At 32.2% G+C, this 22,715-nt stretch overlaps 1 long non-coding RNA gene across 2 annotated transcripts in view; it reads right to left on the minus strand.

The window, feature by feature from the left end:
- LOC126888854 (uncharacterized) overlaps window positions 1-22,715 on the minus strand; it is a 46,448-nt gene that overhangs the window by 18,164 nt on the left and 5,569 nt on the right. For both annotated transcript variants that reach the window (XR_007699677.1, XR_007699678.1), the window contains exon 3: window positions 12,489-12,614. This is a non-coding gene — a long non-coding RNA (uncharacterized LOC126888854). The remainder of the gene's footprint in view (window positions 1-12,488; window positions 12,615-22,715) is intronic.

The raw sequence follows: 22,715 nt of genomic DNA on the forward strand, positions 1-22,715 counted from the left end.
GCTGGTCCAGTTAATATGGCTGAATGTATCTCAATAATCCGGGTCTCATTTCCTTCGTTAAGATGTATACTAACAGCTTAAAAAAAAAAAAGTAAAAAAAATTACCTATACGTACACAAAATTATTTGTTAATAAATAGCAGTTTTTAAGCTTATAAACAATTACAATAATTTCGTAGAAATTAGATCAAATTAAATGGCAATAAAAAATACGGAAAGCTGTTTAAAATACACAACTTTTATAAAAAAATTTTAGGTCCAACGGCTCTTGGGGTCTGAGATGGACCCTTTTTTTTTGAAAAAATCACTGTTACGTTAATTAACAACACTAAGAGCTGAAATTATCCAACCTTTTATAAAAAAGTCAAAGTTTAAGTTTATAAAGTTTTTAGCAAGAAAAATGTTAAAATTTTTTTAAATAGGACTGTTATAAACAAAGAGTATTTTGCGTTCCGACTAAAGTAAAAAATAGCGGGCGTAGTTGACTGACTGAATAGTGGACGCGGTTGGCGACCGGCAGCAACTCCTAAAATTACGTTATACCGACCACAAAAATCAACTTTAAAGTGAATGACAAATTTTCATCATTCCTTATATTTTCGAGGTCTCTGAATCCGAATATGGAGTTAATTTTTTTCTAGAATTAGTGGAACATGTTCAAAAATCAAATTTTATGCAAAAATGCGAAAAATCAATTTTGATGATTTTTCAATTTTAACTCACTGTATTTTTGGTCGCTGTAAAATTTCCTTTTGAAAATTTTACTGTGTTATCTTTGAAGCATTTAGATAACAATGATATTTGTCCAAAATGATTAAACACATTAAAAGACAAGTTGTTAATTTTTAAACATTTTGTCGTCAGATTTCGTTAGTTTCATGTTTACTTAAAAAAGTTGAGTGACAAACTTTTTAGTTTATAATTTTAACTAACACAGAAATAAAATATAATTTATGAAGAAGTTTTCCAAAAAAATTTAATTTAAAATATGCAATAGGAAAAATGTTCTGTGACTTTATAGACGAGCGTCACCCCCCCAAAAAAGCTTATTTCTCGAGATACTGATACTAATTTTGGTCATACTTTATATTTTTGATGGTGCTGAAAACGAAAATTAGGGTTGTTTTGAATTTTACGGGGGGGGAACATTATCAAAATCGCAACTTTACCCTAAAAATAAAAAATTATCACGTTTTTTTGCTTTTAACTTGCTACAACTCTGTTCCATTGTAATATTTTTTTCTGAAATTTTTATAGTATATATTTCTCACCTTTCTGAAGACAATGGGACCTGCTTCAATATTTCTGTCTTGCCATAAATTGTTTGAAGTAAAAGGTGCAGATTCTTGAATTGCAAAGTTTAATCGCAAAAGTAGAGTGACAAAATTTGAAATTTATCTGTTTAATTAATTTTATGTTAAAATCTAGAGTACAGAGAACAAAATGTTTATAGCAAAAAAGTGGTGTAACTTTTAATTTTAAGAAAAACGTGATTTCATTTTTTTTTTATTTTTATGGTAAAATTGCGATTTTAACAATGTTTCCCCATCTAAAATTCAAAACAAAACTCATTTTCGTTTTCAGCACCATCAAAAATATAAAGTAAGACCAAAATTAGCCATTCACCACACCGTGGTTGATATCTCGAGAAATGAGCGTTTTTTTTTTGGGGGAGTATCACTCGTCTATCCGCTCCGAGCTTCGCTGGTATCGCCACCTACCTACAGGATTACTAGTATAACTTTTACCGGAAATTTTCTGGAAAGAAAAAAGTGTTGCCTATACTCTGTGAGTTTCGCTGGTATGGCTACTATCGCCATCTAACGGTTGACTAGTGTTCCTATTTCGGCCGGAATTTTAAATAAGACAGTAGAAAAGCAAATAATAGTTGTTTCAAACTTATTATTTAATTCTTATCGTGTAATATTTACAACGTAAAGAAGTAATTGGATTGTAATCGATAATTAATAGCAGTATCTAAGTACAGAATTTATTATTCATTATGATTATTTTTAAGATGCAGTTGCATATCGTTTTGACGTTTATGTTGACAACAAATATTAGAAAAAATTTATTCTGCAAAAATATAATAATTTAATATATATATATATATATATATATATATATATATATATATATATATATATATATAATAATTTAATATATATATATATATATATATATATATATATATATATATATATATATTATATATACACCGTTTTTAGGCGTCAACGCCCTTCCGGTAGGGATCTATGGAGGAGTGTCACCGAGCCGCAAGCCCTTATCTCTTGCCGTACCGCTCCTCCATAGGCCGATCAGACACCAGCTTATTCCAGACCAAGTCGTAGATTCTTTTTAGAATTTTAGACTACGACGTCAGCCTTTTTATTTTTCTATTCACCGGGCTGGGGCACGAACCTCGATCCCCTCGACCGCATATCCACTATAGATTTGTCAATCGTGCGCCTCAGTCCGCTTGGCTAATCTGATCGACATAATTTAATATAATTATAGTATATACTTCTTAAATATTAACTTATGAATGACAGTTAACGGCATCCAACGTTTGCCGTGATTGGTCGTTATCTTCACGCATTCAAATTTTGTTTCAGGATTGGATTGTAAAATTGAAACCGTCAAAATTCGAGAGTGTGCTAACTGATCCTTTAGCTCAAATTTTTCTACCGTTTTAAAATTAAAATTGTGTTTACTTACTTTTTTCTAATTGCATCAATCCATTTTTGTCGTTGAATCACCTTATGCTTAGCGACAGGAAAGTTGTAGAATACACAGTTACTATTGTAACCAGTATTTCGACATTCTTTAATACAAAAACTTTCGTGAGAGGGACCGCAGACGTTCGGAAACAATTAGCGTCTCTTTGCAAAGACAATGACGTCGACTTTGCAAAGTAACAAGACACTTACTCAACACAACACTACACATTACTCCCCTGACTTAGTGATAAGTTATACAATTACGTGGGTAAAGGTTCTAGTTCTAAACCAAAGCCAGAATCAGAGAAAAAAAAAACTTTCGTGAGACATTTAAAAACTATAATATTCAACTCTTAATGCAGAACGTCAAAAAGCAAATTTCCAGTAAAGGTTTACAAACTTGTCACTACTGGCGCTCGCGAATTCTTAATTATCCCCTCTACCTACGAGCTCACAGCGTATAAGGTAGCGTAACTTTTTTTCTGTTGCATATTTTGACTTGAAATTTTCCAGAAAACTTCTTCAGGACCTATGTTTCAATGCTGCGTTGATTAAAATTATAAACTAAACAGTTTGTCTCCCAAACTTTATAAGTAAACATAAAATAATGGAAAAATTGTTTAAACAATTTTCCGGCCGCGGTAGCTCTTGGTACCCTCTGGATTTGTTACGAATCGGAATAATTTACCTAACGGGGTCGACGATACAGGACTACACACGGATTCAAAATAGAGAAGAAAAAATGGTCTATACCTACCAATCGGGTTCTACTGTACCAAGTTTACTATTTTTTTTATCTATGGTACCTACCACGTTAAAATAATAACGTTTATCTTATTTTCATTGCAAAATTATGCAAAACAAAGCCGCTAATGAGATGTATAAACCTTTTTTGAAGGGGCCTTTTTATTGTTATTTTTTAAATTTATTTATTTAAAAATATAATTTTACTAAATAAATGTGCAACATAATAATATTCATAAAATTCAAGTCTCTACCAAAATATATAAATATAATATTAAGCTTCAAATCCGGTATACGGTCAATGCTAAAAATTGGCTGCAACGGTCTAGCGCTAGCGAATGGTAGTCCACGAATTTATTCTCATTCGGCTACGCCCATTATTTTTTTTTACTTTAGTCGCAACGCAAAATACTCTTTTTTTATGTAACACTACTGTTTAAACAATTTTTAACATTTTTTATTGCTAAAAACTTTGTTAAAAACTTTGATTTTTCTTATAAAAGACTGGTTAATTTCAGATCTTAGTGTTGTTAATTAACGTAACAGTTATTTTTCAAAAAAGGGGCTATCTCAGACCCCAAGGGTCGTAGGAACTAAAATTTTTTTTAGAAGTTGTGTATTTAAACCAGCTTTCCGTATTTTTTATTGCCATTTAATTTGGTCTAATTTCTACGAAATTATTGTAATTGTTTATAAGCTTAAAACTGCTATTTATTAACAAATAATTTTGTGTACGTACATGTAATTTTTTTTTACTTTTTTTTCATAAGCTATTAGTATACATCTTAACGAAGGAAATGAGCCCCGGATTATTGAGATACATTCAGCCATATTAACTGGACCAGCCTCAGAACTTAGCTCGTTTTTCAAAAAATTTTATAAACAAATTCAATTTTGCGAAAACTATTTAACAGATCTGGACCATTTTTTGCACATCATTCAAACACCATAATGCCCTCAAGTTTAGATATATTTAAACATATTTTAATAAACAATAAAATTGTTATTAACAATATTCAAAAACAGTGATTTTGTCGTCCATTTTGCAATAACTTGTTTGTTTATTAACCGATTTTCATTTAGCGTACCTATCTCATTCGATGTATCTTTTTTTTCTGAAAAAGTTACCTGTGGACGTCAAATTTCTCAATAAACAAGTTTTTAAGTTATGATCAAAAAACTAAGTTTGACGTTTTGATTGTTTATTTAAAAAATGTTCCACTAAAAAATTGATGAATCCCAAGATGGTAAGCCTTTTTCTAATATCTCATACTACACATTTCAACTGTCAAACCTCGTCTTTTCAATTATGTCGAAAAACGGCTTATTTTTTACTAACTTGATTGATCTAATATGATATTTTACAGATTTTACAAGCGGTACAGACTCGTTTTGTAATATTTTATTTGATGTTAGAGTAATTTCCACATACTAATACATTTTTTAAATTGGGCTATATACCGCCATTCTTTGCTATATTACGTATATTTATGTGTGCCAAATAACTCTACAAAATATTCAAAATTAAAGCTTCAATCTTGGAACGTGTTTTCCGTCTTGATAACGCGCTGATGTAGCCTCTTATCTTAATAACAATTTCCTGCCAAATTAGAAAAATTATAAAAAATACAATTGAACTTTGGAAATAAAACAGGTTTTGTGCAGTAAAAATACAAAAGAAAATGGTCCTGTGAGAGTAAGCCGCTCGCCTATAAGTAGAAAATAGTATGCAGCAGAAACTGGCGGTTACAAAAAAATATGTCATTATTTATAAAATAATTTGTGTAAGTCTCTTTTTTTGTATTTTTTAACTATTGAAATAACACTCGCACATTTGCGATCATCATTTAATAGATCTTTTGTTTACTATCATTCCTCATCATCGTGTCAAAAATATAATTAATTTTTTAAAAGAATTTATACCTATACTATATTTAAAATCAAGATGCAGTAGAAATAAACAAACCAAGACACGTTAAATGCTACTAGGAGCACTCCCCAATCATAATTATTTATAATGTATAATATGTTACCGGCCAAACCCGATTTCAGGACAAACTAGTTTGGCCTAGGCCTAACTAGTTTGTCCTAACCGCGTTAGGATAAACTAGTTTGTCCTATCGCGCGTAGGACAAACAGTTTGAATCTAAACAGTCTTTTTCTATTCAAACTAGTTTGTCCTAGGCCAAACTAGTTTATCCTGACATAGAGACGCACACTTCAGGCCAAACTAGTTTGGCCTAGGCCAAACTAGTTTATCCTGAAATATATGTTTTTTATCAGGATAAACTAATTAATTACAGACTGCTTGCTGTTTAAACGTAAGTTTAGAAGACACTATTTATTAAGAGTTCTAAAACTTTTAAATCTATCTATCTAATCAGCCCTAAACATCCATCCTTGGATATAGGCCTCCTCTTCCTTCTTCCATGCCTCTCTATCTTGGGCAATTTGCATCCATTTTGACCCAGTGTGTTTCTTCAGGTCATCTGACCATCGCATCTGTGGCCTTCCCCTTTTTCGTTTGTGGTTCCATGGTCTCCAATGTATTACCATCTTAGTCCATCTTTCATCCTTCTGCCGTAGGGTGTGTCCGGCGAACTTCCATTTAAGCTTTGCTACTTAGGTAGAGACGTCTTTCACTTTTGTTTTGTTACGGATCCATTCGTTTCTTTTCCTGTCTGATAATTTAATGTTCAGCATTTGTCTTTCCATGGCTCTTTCTGTCTACTATTTTTTCCATATTCTCTTTTGTAAAGGTCCATGTCTGAGAGCCATATATTAAAACAGGGAGTATATATTGATTGAAGACTTTTGTTTTTAGGTATTGCGGGTATTTTCTGTTCTTTAGAATATAAGACAGTTTTCCGAATGATGCCCAGGCCAACCTTATTCTTCTCTTTATTTCTTCGGTCTGATTTTCTTTATTTAATCTAGTGATTTGTCCTAGATATATATATTTTTTACTTGTTCTATTCTTGTTTGTGCCACTGTAATTACTAGTTCTTCTTGTTGATTGGTCATGGTTTTTGTTTTACTGTAATTCATCTTCAGTCCTATCTTTGTCGATTCTCTATCTAGTTCTTCCATCATTCTTTGTAATTCTTCACTTCTTTCTGCTATTAATACAATATCATCAGCATATCGTAAGTGATTCAGATATTGCCCGTTTATGTTTATACCCAAACCATCCCAGTGCAGTTGTTTGAACACATCTTCTAGCGCTTAGTTGAATAGCTTGGGCGAGATGGTATCTCCTTGTCTTACTCCTCGGTTTATTTTAATAGGCTCCGTTTGTTTCATTAGCTTGATAGTTGTTGTTGCCTTATCATATATATTTGTAAATAAGTCGGTATATCGCTAGTCTATTCTGCTGTTTTGTAGGGAATTCTTTACTGCCCAGTGTTCCACACTATCAAATGCTTTTTCGAAGTCAATCAATGCCATGTATAGCGGGATATGATATTCGTTAGCTTTTTCGATTAATATCTTCATCGTTAAAAGGTGGTCACTTGCACTGAAGCTTTTTCTAAATCCGGCTTGTTCTCTTGCCTGGTATCCATCTAATTTAGTTGTTAATCTGTTTGTTAATATCTTGGTTAATAGTTTGTACATCACATTTAGTAAAGCTATGGGTCTGTAATTCTTTAGATCCTTTTTATCTCCTTTCTTAAATAGTAACAATGTTACTGCTTCGTTCCAAGTGTTGGGTATTTGTTTTGTCATTAATATTTTATTCATAAGTATGTACAAAACTTCTCTAGTTGTTTTCCCACCATTTTTTAGCATTTCTACAGTTATCCCGTCTTTTCCTGGCGATTTATTATTCTTCATCTCCTTGAGTGCTCTTTTAATCTCATTCTTACTGATTTCTGGTTGTAAGTCGGAATTGACATTTTTTATTTTTATTTGTAATTGCTTAAGGATTTCTTGTGTTGGTTTCTGTTTTGTATTGTAGAGGTTTTTATAATATTCTTGTGTTATTTGTAGAATTTCTTCTATATTATTGGTCTTTATGCCTTCTTTGTTCTTTATACTATTAATCTGTATGCTTCCAAGCTGTGGTTTTAAGCACTTCATATTTTTATTTTGTTCAATAGGTTTTTCTATTTTTTCTTCCTGTACTCTCCTTTGACTTTCCTTGATGTTCCTTCTGATAGCTTTGTTTACCTCTTTGTAATCTACTGTGTTTCTCTTATCTTGTTCTATTAATGTTTTTCTTTTGCTCATGAGGTTTTTTGTTTCCTGGGATATATAGTTTTCCTTTTTTATTCTTGTTTGTGCTACCTCTTTTCCCGCCTTTGCTAATGTATCGGTTAATTGCTGATTTATTTCATCGATATTTTTGTTTTCCAAATCTCTAGTGGCCGGTATACTTTCCCTTATTTTTTGTTTATATTCCTCTTTTGCTTTCTTAAGTTTTCCCATATCTAGTTTTGATCTATTTTCCATTTTCTATTTTGTTTCGAATTGGCTCGAAAGTCTATGATCACTACCGGTTGAGAAACGATTCAGCACTGTAACATCTTTGATGATGGCTTTTTCTGTTGTAAGGATGTAATCTATTTCGTTTTTAGTATTGCCGTTGGGACTTATCCATGTCCATTTTCTTTGCGGTTTTTTGTTAAAAAACGAGTTCATAGCAAAAAGTTGTCTTTCCTCCAAGTAGTTCATTAATGTATGTCCTCTATTATTTCTTTCGCCGTATCCATATTGTCCTATTCTGTGTTTGTCTTCGTCTATTCTTACCCCTAATTTGGCATTGAAGTCTCCAATTATAAGCGTCAATTTAGTTTTCTTATCTTCCACAGCGAGTGTTATTTCTTCGTAGAAGTTTTCAATATCTTCATCTTTATACGTGCTTGTTGGTGCGTATACCTGTATAATTTTCAACGACGTTCTTTTTAATTTAAGCATAATGTAGGCTACTCTGTCTGATATACCCTTGGTGGATTGTATGTATCTAACGATTCTATTGTTTATTATAAAACCAACTCCGTTGTTGGTGTTATCTTCATTACCTTTGTAGTACAGCATGTTTCCCGAGTTAATAGTATTTTTTGTTCTCCTTTTCTTCTTATCTCTGACAGACCGATGACATTCCATTGTATATGAGTTAGTTCTTCTTCTAATTCGTGGAGTTTAGTGTCTTCATTCATGGATCTGATGTTATATGTACCTACGTTTAGTTTAGTCGAATGTTTGCCTCCCCCAGAATTCTTGAGGCGGACCGGTTTGTCGGTGTGGGACTGTGAGTTGTTATCTCTAGCCGCCTGGGGTAATATTCCGTTTGTTTTGTGATTCGACATGTTTTTCTTTGAAGAGGGTTTTTTGACATTAAAACGCCACGCTTGTCAGGCGGGTTGGCGAGTTTTCATTCAGCCGCCCATTCTGGGTCAGACGTTGTTGTCAGCCGCTCATTCTGAGTCAGAAGCTGTGCTGTAAACTTTTAAATATTTAGGTTAAATGATAAACCGAGATGGCACTTGTATGAAAGATATAGAAATGAGAATAGTACGAGGAAAACAAGCCACGAAAGCACCACATGGAGTGATATGGGAGAACACTCAAAATAAAGAAAACAAAAAAGGATTTTTCGGGGCATAGTGCTGAATATTACCCTACAAGAGCGGAAGAATGGCCCGTGACAACAATAATACGAAATAAAATACGAACAGTTGAATTGAAATTTATGAGAAGGTGTCTACAAATCACCAGGCAGGATAGAATAAGAACAGAGGAAATATGAAACACAATAGAAGTAGAATGCTCAATTACAAAAAAGTTGTGGTAGTAAAAGTAGAGCCCTGAAATGGTACGGGCATGTACAAAGAACGCCGGAGCACAAATAGCCGAAAAGATTACTGGACTGGGACCAGCGGTGAGGAAGACGGAGAGGAAGACCTGCTGTGAGATGGAAAACTTACATAGGAAATGCTATGATAGATAGAAACATCAGAGATGGCGACTGGGAGAATAGACTATGAAAGACGAAAACGGCAAATTTATAATGGGAAAAAGCCAAGAAGAATAAAGTAATTCAGCGAATAAATACGGCTTAATATAAATAATAAATTGAATAAAATACTTTGTTCTTGGAAAAATAATGAAACAGTAAAAATAATTTGACAGTCATAGGAGTAAACAGTAAACCGAAAGTATATATTTCTTCTCCTCTTGCGAAGTCGCGTCGAATAATATATCACTTGTACTATTCCGGTGACTTTAAAACAATACTTCCGGTTGCATTTCTAAAACCGGAAGCTCTAGATCAAATTTCTCACCTTTGGTACCATCCTTGGATTATAAGCTTACATTTGACACCTCATTGGTCATTCTACCTGGTAAAATGCCGGAAGAGTTGAGTTCACAGTCATACAGACAGACGGATGGACGGACGGACGGACATGGATAATAATTCAACGTTTTCACATTTTTCCAAAATTGGTGAACACAATATTAATTCGTACTCGATTTTATTCGTAAGTGTATCTTTCCTTTTAATTATTTTTGGAGAAAACCTCATCCTTTTATTTATTACTTTTTATATTATTTAATTATAGAAGAATACATTTATTTATAGCACGTATCAATATCTCCATTCGATGTGTCATATGATACAATATCGATGTATAATTTTTTTTGTCATCCCTGTTGGGACGTGATTTGGAAATTCCCCGCATGTAAAAGTCCTTACATGTTCGCTAAATTACTTTCGACTCGGCTAAATTGGTTTAGACTAGACCATACTAGTTTATCCTGAAGTGTGAGACTTTATTATATCAGGATAAACTAGTTTGGCCTAAAGTGTATGTGTTAGGGGTATTGGGGTGTTTTATAGAGGTAGTACCTTTTATGAGAACGGCCACATCGAGCGTAATATACGGGAGATGGTTCGAAGTAACTGTCCTCATAAGACATCCAGCTGTCACTTATGGCTCCACGTGCCACACCCTGGGCAACTGCATTGGTCTGTAGGCTAAACTAAGTGAGGGTAACCACCGAGCGATTGCCGGTATAAGCAATCTCCACTTACTAGCCAACAGCTTCGGGTGGATGAGCTAGTAAGTGTTAGGGCACTCTTTTGTCCTAAGACTGAGAAATCGGTCTCGAAGGCGGATGAACCCTACAGAATGGTCAACGGCATAAGGATGCAGAAGACAACGGGGAACCACTGCATTAAGGACTCATAAAGTACCCCTAGTAGTAATCATGAGGATCCTACTGAATTACTAAAGCTCTTGAATGATGAATCAATAGGTATAATATTGCACTTATTTAACACAGTATACAATACTGATATTATACCTCAAGAGTGGCTGCTGTCTACATTCGTTACAATGCAAAAGAATATTCAGAACATCGAACAATATCTTTAATGAGCCATCTACTAAAGATATTTCTAAAAATCATCCACAACCGAGTTTATCAAAAGTTGGAGTCAGATATTAGTAATACACAGATGGAGTTCAGAAAAGGACTAGGTACTCGAGAAGCTCTCTTCAGTTTGAATGTTCTTACACAAAGATGCCTAGACGTTAATCAAGAAGTACATGCATGTTTTATCGATTTTGAAAAAGCGTTTGACAGAGTACGCCACGATAGGCTAAGAGACATTCTTGAAAGAAAAGACATAGATAATAAAGATCTGCGAATAATTCTCAACTTATATTGGAATCAGAAAGCTAACATCAAAATAGAAAACGAGATATCAAAAGCAATAGAAATACGTAGAGGAGTAAGACAGGGATGCATTTTGTCACCACTGCTATTTAATGTATATAGTGAAAGCATCTGTCAGGAAGCCCTTTTGCAAGCAAATGAAGGAATCGTAATCAATGGAGAGGTTGTAAATAATATTCGATACGCAGACGACACTGTACTAGTTGCAATAACAGTAGATGAATTACAACGATTACTTACAAACATAAATATTGCTTGCAACAATTATGGCATAAACATTAATATCAAAAAAACCAAGTATATGGTCTTCAGTAAAATCATGACACAACCAGCACATATTAGTATACACGGCATTCAAATTGAAAAAGTATCAAGTTATAAATACTTGGGAACTTTAATAAACGAAACTGGAGACCAAAACAATGAAATAAAAAGACGTATCGAAATTGCCAGGGCCACCTTCATAAAGATGAGAAAATTCTTCTGCAACAGAGATATAAGCATCCCTCTACGATTAAGAATGCTAAGAGGCTACGTATTTAACACGATATTATACGGTGTAGAGGCCTGGACTCTCAAACAGAACAACATAAAAAATATTGAAAGTTTCGAGATGTGGTGTTACCGTCGAATGCTGAAGATAAGTTGGGTTGAAAGAATCACAAATCTTGAAGTAATACGAAGGATAGGAAGAGACCCAGAAATTTTGTTAACGATAAAACGAAGAAAACTCGAGTATTTGGGTCACCTGATGAGAGGTCATAAATACGCATTACTTCAAAATAAAATGCAAGGAAAAATAGAAGGAAAACGGAATCCAGGCCGTAGAAGAATGTCGTGGATGCGGAATTTGAGAGAGTGGTTTGGCTGCACCACTAATGAACTTTTTAGGTCAGCTGTAAACAAAGTCAGGGTAGCCTTGATGATTTCCAATTTCCGATAGGAGTGGCACAAGAAGAAAAAAAGAAGTGTGTATTTATATCAGGATAAACTAGTTTGGCCTGAAATGCACGTATTTATAATCAGCATAAACTACATAGTTTGGACTACGCGCGATAGGATAAACTAGTTTGGTCTAGGCCATACTAGTTTATCCTAACGCGCTTAGGACAAACTAGCCTAGACCAAACTAGTTTGTCCTGAAATCGGGTTTGGCCGGTAACATATACATTGAAAATCTCAAATCATAATTTCTTAATTGTAAACTATGATTCGGGAGTGCTCCTAGTAGCATTTAACGTGTCGTGGTTTGTTTATTTCTACTGCATCTTGATTGTAAATTTAGTATAGGTACAGTTTTATTGGCACCGATGATGGCATTAAGTATTATAGCCCTACTTACTTAACGTCCTTTTGGTAGTCAAACATTCCACCATCACCATTCACAAACAAGAGAACGGAGAACACAATAAATAACATTATTTTTATATTCATTTTTTTTTGATCGGCTTCGAAATAAGTGGATAACCTGAAATATATTATTTATTACACTTTTACAAGAAGTAAATATTGCCTGGGAAAAAGGTACTTATTACAAAAAATTGTAAAATTCTTAATAAAAACAAGAATTGCTGCAACAGTTAAAAAAGTAAATTTTTTGCAAAAATTACGAATTTTTAATTATTTAAACAATGATCCCCTCATATGAATCATATACTTTCTTGAAAATATCTTTTGCTTTGACCTAAACTTTAATAAAAAATTTATTCCAACCCGTACGGAATTACATTTTGATTTTATTTTATTTTATTGGGCTAATTGGCCAATGTTTTAAGAAAACAACTTAAAATGAGAGTTTTCATACCTAATCGGTCAGTAACGACAGTGGCCAGAAACAAATGGCCAATGTTGATAAATAAAATTATCCATAATATATCTATAATTTTTTTTTATCTAAAACCAATTTTAAAGACTAATCCTTTATATTTGAACCAGATAGTGAAACATGACATTTTGATTTACAAATTTTGTTGTTTGCACGACATGCACACTTATTTTTGTACAACACCTTTGCATTGGCAACGCTTGTAAACTGAATTGACGAATTCTCATCCATTATCCAAATGTAAAATAAAAGGAGCACCCAACCCAACATTGTGTAAATTTCCAACAAGTTTTCTTGTAATATGAAAACTGTATATTTATACATTTTTGCATTCTCCTCGATGTCTTCTTTCTTCAAATATGGTGGTTTTTGTAAGATTATATGAGGTAGATTAAAAGATAACTACAATTTTTTTGTTAATTTTGTAGCAACACTCACATCCTGTAGAACTGTAGTGATTTGATATAAACATTTCTACTTAGGTCCAAACGATTTTTAGTATAGTGTATTACTGTTAAACATGATTCTTCTTCTTCTTCTTCTTCAAATGCAAATCCACTAATGGATGTTGGCGATCACATTTTCCGTTAACTCTCTGTTTCTTGCAATGTGTATCAGTGATTGTATGTCGGTAATCCCTGTCCATTGTCTTATGTTTCGGAGCCAGGACATTTTCTTGCGTCCTATTCCTCTCTTGCCTTCAATTTTACCTTGGATTATAAGTTGAAGGAACTGGTATTTTTCGTTTCGCATGATGTGACTCAAATACGCCGTTTTTCTTTTCTTGATGTTTTCGAAAACCTGACGTTCTTGGTTGATTCTTTTAAGGACATCCACATTTGTGACTTTCGCCGTCCATGGTATCTTTAGGATACGGCGATAAAGCCACATTTCGAAGGCTTCTAATCTGTTTATATCCCTCGTTTTGAGTGTCCAGCCCTCTATGCCATATAGCAGCACCGACCACACGTACACTGAAAAAAATATTGTACATAGTACCAATGAACGCCATTCATTGACTTTTTTTACATTAATTCAATTAAAATTTCGTTAATACTATAAACACGTAGTCATTAAGTAATGACCATATTCATTATTACAATGTAATTCTATTCATTAAAAAATAATGAATAGAATCATTAAACCAATGAATCTTTTTATCTATCCAATGACTTTTTTCATAATACTAATAATTTGTTCATTGTATATATGAAATTATACGTCAGGATTATGCGGTTAAATTAATGAATATAAAACGTTGCACTAATGAACAGTGTTCTTTAAATTACGAACTCGTTTATTGAATCAATGTTTTCGTAACATTAAATCAATGTTTTCGACTTTGATTAATAACTCGATACATTGTTTTGATGTAACGCAATCATTGTATTAATGTAATATACCTGAATCATTGATCAATTCATTATAACAATGATCTTGTACATAAACTGATACATTTCTTAAAACTCTATAAGTGTTTTTATTGGTGTAAAAAAATCACGTGACAACAGATGCAGCCTCCTCCAGACAGTCACGCTGCAGACTCTGAGGAGCGGTGTTTGGCACTAGTGATTTGGTTGATTTTTCAAAGGTATGTATTTACATATATTTTTAACTGTATTTATAAATTATTTTGTTGGATTTCTATATAAAAAAAAAGTTGTACTTCTATTTCCACTTTTGCAGATTGATATGGACTTTGGAGTGGCGTTTGGAAATGGAAATGGACTTATTGATGGATTGGACAGCAATTTCGAAAGAATTACCTCCTTTCTTCAGTGTGAAAGTCATATCAAGGATAAAACAAATAAATTTTTATTTGAAAAGATCACCGTTGAAGACATTAAGGAATGTAAGTACCTATTTCATTATTCAATCCTGCATATCCAGTATTAATTAATTGTTGTTCTCTGTAAATTTTTTCAAAAGCTAATTCGACACATAGGTAAAAGAAAATAGGAACCATTTGAAAATATTTCTAAATGGTGTAATCTTATACAAGATTAGTAAACTAAATCTTTAGATGATTAAACCGTAAATAATTGAAAAATATTATTAACTCTTGGAGTCGGTAGTATATATCAAAGTAAAAATAAACATCTAAACGTCTAGCAATTTTTTTCAGGATAAATTAAAATATTTCTATAAAAAAAGTGATACCCAAAAATACAACTATGTTCATTATTTAGATTTATTTTTTTATAATAATTATTATAATAAATTGTAGATGGATAACATGCAGTTATTCTTAGGGTTCTACATCGATATTTTGTACGAACTAATAAAATATACCATCAGAGATTTTCATAATCATTCTTACATCGGGAAGACCCAGCAAGAAGTCGAGGATCATATTAGATTTTTGAAATCAAAGAAAAATGCCATTCAACCATTTACTTTTTGTATGGGTGGTGATAATTAATTAATCCCAGACAGATGCTGTATTTATGAAGATGTTATTGTAGATGTATTTATTTTCACGATATCAGGTACACATTTTTTATATAATATAAATATATATATTTTTAAATATTTTATAAGAAGAATCAATTTCTGTTATATTTAGTTATTCAGTTTTTTCCAAATTACATTATAAAAAGTTGTTCGTGTTAATTAAAAATATATGTTTTTTTTTTCTTTAAATTTATAGATAATACTTAACATTAGTTTGAGAATCGGCAAAAAACCGTTGCTTCAACCTATATTTGAAATATTTATATAGATATTAAGTCGTCATTTTGTTTACTTATTAACTATTTGTATGTTATATACAAATATACATGAAGATGCCATTCACTGAACCAAAAAAGTACGTAAATATAATGAAAAAAACATTGATTCAAAAACGGGGAGCATTAATTTTCGTCCAATGATCAGTATCGTTGGTCCAATGTAAGTAGATATATTAACTAATGCTCAAAAACATTAATTTTTATGAATTAGTACGTTGGTTCAATGTACTTTCTAGTTAAGAATTAATGTACCGATCCATTGATTCAATGTACCGATACATTGATTCAATGTACCGATACATTGATTCTTAACTAGAAAGTACATTGAATGAACGTACTAATTCATAAAAATTAATGTTTTTGGGCATTAGTTAATGTATCTACTTACATTGGACCAATGATACTGATCTTTGGACGAAAATTAATGCTCCCCGTTTTTGAATCAATGTTTTTTTCATTATATTTACGTACTTTTTGGTTCAGTGTAGCATTTAGTAAACCTTAGTCTCAGTGTAAGGTCGAACTTTGAGCAGGTTAGTACCTTCCTGAATTTTACGAAAGCTTGTCGAGCTTGCTCAATGCGACATTTTACTTCCCTGTCCGATGCCCAGTCTTCAAAAAGCCACGTTCCTAGGTATTTGAATTTGCTCACTCTCTCAATGGACAGTATTCAGTGTTATGGTGGAGTTTTCAAATGCATCCAAGTTTGTGGAGATGATCATGAATTTGGTCTAAACATGACTAATATAGCGAAATGTTTAACTTTAGTATACAAGGTTGGTCGAGACTCGCAATGAGTAATTTCTTAGTTTTCTTAAATAGAACACTCGGTATTTTAGCATTGAAATTAAATTATATTTTTTCTACAACCGTGGTAAAAATGAAATTTTTAGCACTCCATAGGAGCGTTAAAAATGCTACTTTAAAGCACTAGTGCTTTAAAATTTTTAAGAGGATCGGTATGTATTTTCGGCTGCAATGCTATTCAAATGGGGATTCATTTTTTTCGAATCCTGAGAAAACTAATAAGTATTTTTGAAAAATTTAAACGCAGAATGAAAGATCACGTTATTAGCGAGGGCCGAAAGTCCCTGAGATTAATAATGTTTATTTTAATAAGTTACAGGGGTGAAAAACTAAGAGAAAATTTAGTGTGATTTTTAATTTCAAATATATCATTCAAAATAAACTTTTTATTTTTTCTAAGGGACTTTCGGCTCTCGGTAATAATTTAGTCTTTCATTCTGCGTTTAAATTTTTCAAAAATATTTATTGGTTTTTTCAGGATTCGAAAAAAATAAACACAATGCCGTGGTAATATTTTCCAAATCTATCTTTGTCTTACAACGCACTCGGCCGAATATAATATTGTCAGTATAATTGTCAGTCAGACACTGAAATCAGTGACAATTTTAAATATTTGACATTGCATCGGGAATAGGACTTTTCATTCACAGTCATTTGTTTCGAGCTTCTGTCATATGTTGTATAATCCGTGTATATTAATATTATATACGGATGTATACTATATGTTGAGTTATTGATTAAATATTATTGAAATATAGTGTATTTGATAAATAATTGATTTAAGACGTGAACTTAATAAAAAGTTATTTATTGTGTATTATTTGTGGAAGGTCCAAGCAGAGAATACATCAGGATAATATATTCTGTGATCCAAGTATTTTGTTGTTAAAGATGTTCAAAATTGTAAGCGTTCCATAACAATATATTATTAAAAAATCACTTTAACACTTTTCTTCTTTTCTCGATGTATTTCTTTAGTCTTTGTTGTACAAATAAATTATTACAATCACTGAATAGATAGTTAGTGAAAAAATTATCACATTTATTAACTGAATTAATAATTTCCAATTATAAAAATAACAGTTATCCAAGAACATTCAAAACCCATCTCTTTAAATTAATGATGACATTTTCAAGTAGAATGACATTCTAGTAATGTTTACATATCCATACCAGTGTGAATTTTACTACACGCAATTTGCCGTGTAAAGACAGAAAAAGTAGGGATACACGTAAAATATTTGCGAATTATGTACCCATAGCCTTAAGGCACTGCAGTTACAAGTGAATTGTCAAATTGTGAAACGTCAAAATATTTATATTTCATTTATTAACATTAATATTAATAGTACAACTTGCGCAATTTGAAAAAGATGGTTTAAAAGGTTTTTTAAAATTTACTTTAATCTGTATTATTGCATTTTTATCACGTTTGTAGAAAAAACTATTAAAATTTGTTAAAATATACAATAAAAGTAAGATGTTATTCTATAGTTGTTATGATTTACGTATTGACAGTATAGGCAGTTGGCAGTTTTGATGTAATGTCAAGAAAAATATAAAAATGGAATGTCAGTCAAGTTCAAGTAAAAGTTTTTGTAGATATTGTCCTGTAATTGAGAATGAATAAATTATAATTGTCGATATATAAGACGTTTGTAGAAAAAATATTGTATGATATACGTGTTAAAAAGTACATTTTTAAGGCACTCATGTGAATTGCAAAATTTGCTTCGCTCATTCTGCAAACTTTCACATGCGTGCCTTAAAATTGTACTTTTAACACTTATATCATAAATAACTATTATGATACTTTTTTATTTCTTGCTCATAGTCTAAGATCCGTATAGGAGATCGAAATGTACCCATCTGCTTGCCAGATGAAATATTCTTTTTATTAAATTTCATACATAGACAAACACGACCAGTATGGGTTGCCTATCAAAATCGTGTCATAGCTGTCTTTAAGGGGGGGCCGTATGGGTTGACATCAACATTTCAAGCACATTTTTGTGAATTTTTTTTGAAAGTATGATACAATTATTTTATTTTTAAATTAAACAAGCGTATTCAGTATAATTCAAAGAATACTCAAAAAAATATTGAAAAATAAGCCAACGGTGGCAAATTTTTAAAGACACTTGAAAAAAAATGGATTTTGCGGTGGACATCCGAACTTACCATTGCATCATGGTAAACAAAAAATTCAAAAAGATTTTATTAAGATTTATGTTTATTGAGATAACTCTGTCGAGTTTTTTTAGTTATAACGATTTTGGACTTTTTGGTATCACTCAGAAATCAAAGTAACAAAATTTCTTGCACAAAAAAGGCGAATCAACATATTTATTATTGTTAAATAAAAAATAAGCATAAAACAAAAAATATATCGACAGGGTTACCTCACCAAATGTCTAGTGAATTTATACGCAAAATTTTAGGCGGATCGGCGTAGCAGTTTTTGAGGTACAATGTCCACCGCCTTTGAAAAAAGCAGTTTTGAGAAAAAAGCGTTTGAAGTTTTGTTAACTTTTGTTTTTAATTCCTTTTTATCAAATGGTGAAGTGATGCACACCGGAATATGTTTTTGAATAGCGGAGTTATCTATAAAAAAAATGGGAAGAGCTGTTGAACATTTGTCGCTACGTTAAAGCGCGCTGGACAAAGCGTGTTAGTACGGGGTCCGAATATAGGTCGACCTGTATCCATCTGCTTGCCGGATGAAACATTTTTTTTTATTAGATTTCATACATAGGCAAATATTTCTAGCATGGGTTGCCTATCAAAATCGTGTTATAGCTATCCTTAATAGTAAGGGAGCAAAGTATGCTAAAATGTGCCAGTCACTCGAGCGTTATGGGGACCTATTAGGTTGTGAAGAGTAGGTCCTAAAACCAAAAAAAGTTAAGTAAAGTTTTCCATTTTAGTGGGGGCTTTAAATTTTTAATTTAATTTTCCATTTCCAACAATCGTTTTTTTTTTAGATTATAGCGCCATCTCTTCATAATTAGAAAAAATGTCTCGAATAAAACTTAATTATTTTTACGTACGGAATCCAAACCTGCAATAAAAAATGGAAGCTCCTATTTAATGTTTTAAAGTAACCCACCTACCCCATCTCTGTGGGAGTCGTGTTTGGTGCCATTCGATAGATTTTGAAAAAGTGAATTTTTCAGTTTTTCGATCTGATGTTCATTTCACGAAATATCGCGGGATTCGCATTTAAAATTTGAAATTTACCCCCACTCCTCTCCGTGGGAATTCGTGTTTGGTATCATTCGATAGATTTTTGAAAAATATTGATTACGTATATTTTAGTTTTTCGATCTGTCATTCATTTCGCGAAATATTCGCTTTTTTCTTGTGAAACTTTGGGACTCACCAATTTCCTTAAGCCCCGCTCAAATAGTCAGATTTTTGAAATATTCACTGTTTTGCATTTACTTAGTTTACCTTATCTTATTCTGACGTTTTCGAGTTTTTCTAAGGATAGATTTTTTTTTCGGCCCCCCCTTAACGAACTCCCCTGCATTAAGAGCCAATATATGCTAGAGGTACATTTTCAGGGTACAAGGTTTCTCCCCATGTAATAATCTGACGTGCTCGAGTAACTGGAAAAAATTCCCGCTTTGGCTCCCCGACCATAAGGGACGGACGAAATGGTTGATTTTTTTTTAAAGTATGGTAGAATTATTTTATTTTTAAATTAAATAGGCATATTCAGTATAATTTATAGATTACTAAAGAAAAAAATTTAAGGAAAAATACTGAAAAATAAGCCAATGGTGGCAATTTTTAAAAGACACCTCAAAATACAATGAATTTTGCAGTGGACACCAGAACTCATTATTGGATCATGGTAAACAAAAAAGTCAAAAGATTTTATTAGCTTGAGTTTCTAGCAGTGGCGGCCCGTGAGGTAGTGCCATAGAGCCATGGCACTACCTTGCTAACTATCCATAAACATATAAAATTTTTAATTGTTTTGTGTGTATTTCTTTTGATCTTCATAAATTATACAAAATATGGCAACTATGGGCGCAATACAATCCCTGCCGACAGCGGAGAGTATTCGACAGGAGAATCTCCTTCGCGCCGAAGTCAGTACTGGCACGAGTAAAGAGAGAAAGATTTTACGAGCATTATATGTAAGTGACAGAGAAAGTGCTATATTGGACTATTAGTATACCTTAACCCAGGCACGAGGGTATGAAGCCAGGTCTATTTATTTTGAGTTTCTTTACGTGCTGGTTTGTCGCTTTTATTATGTATATTTTCTGTTAAAAAGTTTTTGTATTTTAAACTTTTAGTGCATCATGATCGTGGGTATTTTGATAATATTTTGATTATTTATTAAGTTTAATTTATTAATTGACAATAAAGATTAGTATTTTAAAATTTTTTTTGGTGGTTTTTCGCTAGAAAAAAAACTACAAATGTTATAAGGTGTTAGCTTTAAGAGGTCACGACGAAAAAGAAAATTCAGAAAATAGAGGCATATTTAAGGAGCTGGTCAATTTTAGCGCCGAATTAGACAACGACTTAAAGGTTCATATTATTCAAAGTACCAGATCTTTCAAAGGTCTACCTTCTCCGGACATTTAGTTGCTTCTAATTTATTTATGTCGGAGAAGTTTTCTGCTTATAAGCATCAGTTCTCCGAATCATTTCTTAATGAACCATGGAGACAATTTTAATTTTTAAGCAAAACTCGGTTTAAAACTGAATTAGAAGTAGGTACTGTATTAGCGAGACGAATTAAGTACTACCTCTGGGGCTGTTTCGCTATCGGTTTTATTGTAGAGGGAAGGTTTAAAAAGCACATTTGAAGAAACTATTAAACTTTTAAGTATTTTAGTTACCATTCCTATATCAACATCTGAAGCAGAACGCTTTTTTCGATGTTTACATCGAAACCTAGTGCTTTAGGTATGCTATCTGCAGAAAAGCATTTTGTAAATTGTATTGATAATTTTAATTATAAAGTCATTGAAAACTTTGCAACCAAAAAATAGAAGAATGAACTTCATATATCGTAAAATTTAAAAGTGACATTACAAAAATTTGTGCATGTGTGTGAATAATGAAATAGTATTATTTTTATAAATTGGTAAATAGAGACTAAATCGTAATAACAATTTTCAAGCACTATCAGCAGTAAATGCTGGTGGTAGGTTAAGAGGTTTTTATTATTAATTAATTTACGGAACTGTTTTGATCAATGTTGGACAATTGCTTGGCACCTCAGATCAATAAACTTAAGATATGTACATAAGATAAAAGTATCTGCGCATATTTTTTTTAGTTTTTGTTGTCAGTATACCTTTTTTTGACAATATCGTGAATCCGTCACTAAAAATTTTGGCGGCTGCCCGAGTTGTGGCACTACCTTCTTAAAGTGGTACGAGCCGCCACTGGTTTCTAGAGGTAACAACGCTGTCGAGTTTTTTAGTTTTATTTAATTTTGACTTTTTGATATCACTCAGAAGTCTAAACAATAGTACATTGTTTACCGGGTAGGAAAAGCTTAACATTCCTGGACGACTGTGAAGATTGCTAAGTCGAGGCGCAAGCCGAGACTTAGCAACACAGAGTCCAGGAATGTGGCTTTTCCTACGAGGTAAACATACTATTTTTCCGCAAATCGTTTAAAATTCGACAGATATTGATTGATTTAAAAAAAAACGCGATAATTTTATTCCCAAATAAATGGTGCTTTGAAATTCCTAATAAAATTACTTGGGTTACTATGGAAACGTATTGAGGTTGAATTATCATTTATGTAGAACACTAACAACTGTACGGAAATATCATTTCCTTACAGTAAGGAAATGACATTTCCTTACAGTAAGGAAGTCCTGACTTTTTCTTCAAGAAATTTTGACAGGAATGTCAAAATTTCCTGGCGATTTGCGGAAAAGATTTTTTTTGCAAAAAAGGGTGAAAATCAACATATTTATTATTGTTAAACAAATAATAAGCATAAAACAACAGATATCTCGACAGCTTTACCTCAAGAAATATCTAAAGAAAATATATACAAAATTCTAGATGAGTTGGTCAAGCAGTTTTTGAGTTACAAAGTCTACAGCTTGAAAAAGCAGTTTTGAGAAAAACGCGTTTAAAGTATTGTCAACTTTTATTTTCAATTTCTTTTTTTCTGTCAAATGGTAAAGTCGTGCACTCCGGAATATGTTTTTAAATG

This window comes from Diabrotica virgifera, chromosome 7 (assembly GCF_917563875.1).
Source record: "Diabrotica virgifera virgifera chromosome 7, PGI_DIABVI_V3a".
Classification (NCBI taxonomy): Eukaryota; Metazoa; Arthropoda; class Insecta; order Coleoptera; family Chrysomelidae; genus Diabrotica; species Diabrotica virgifera.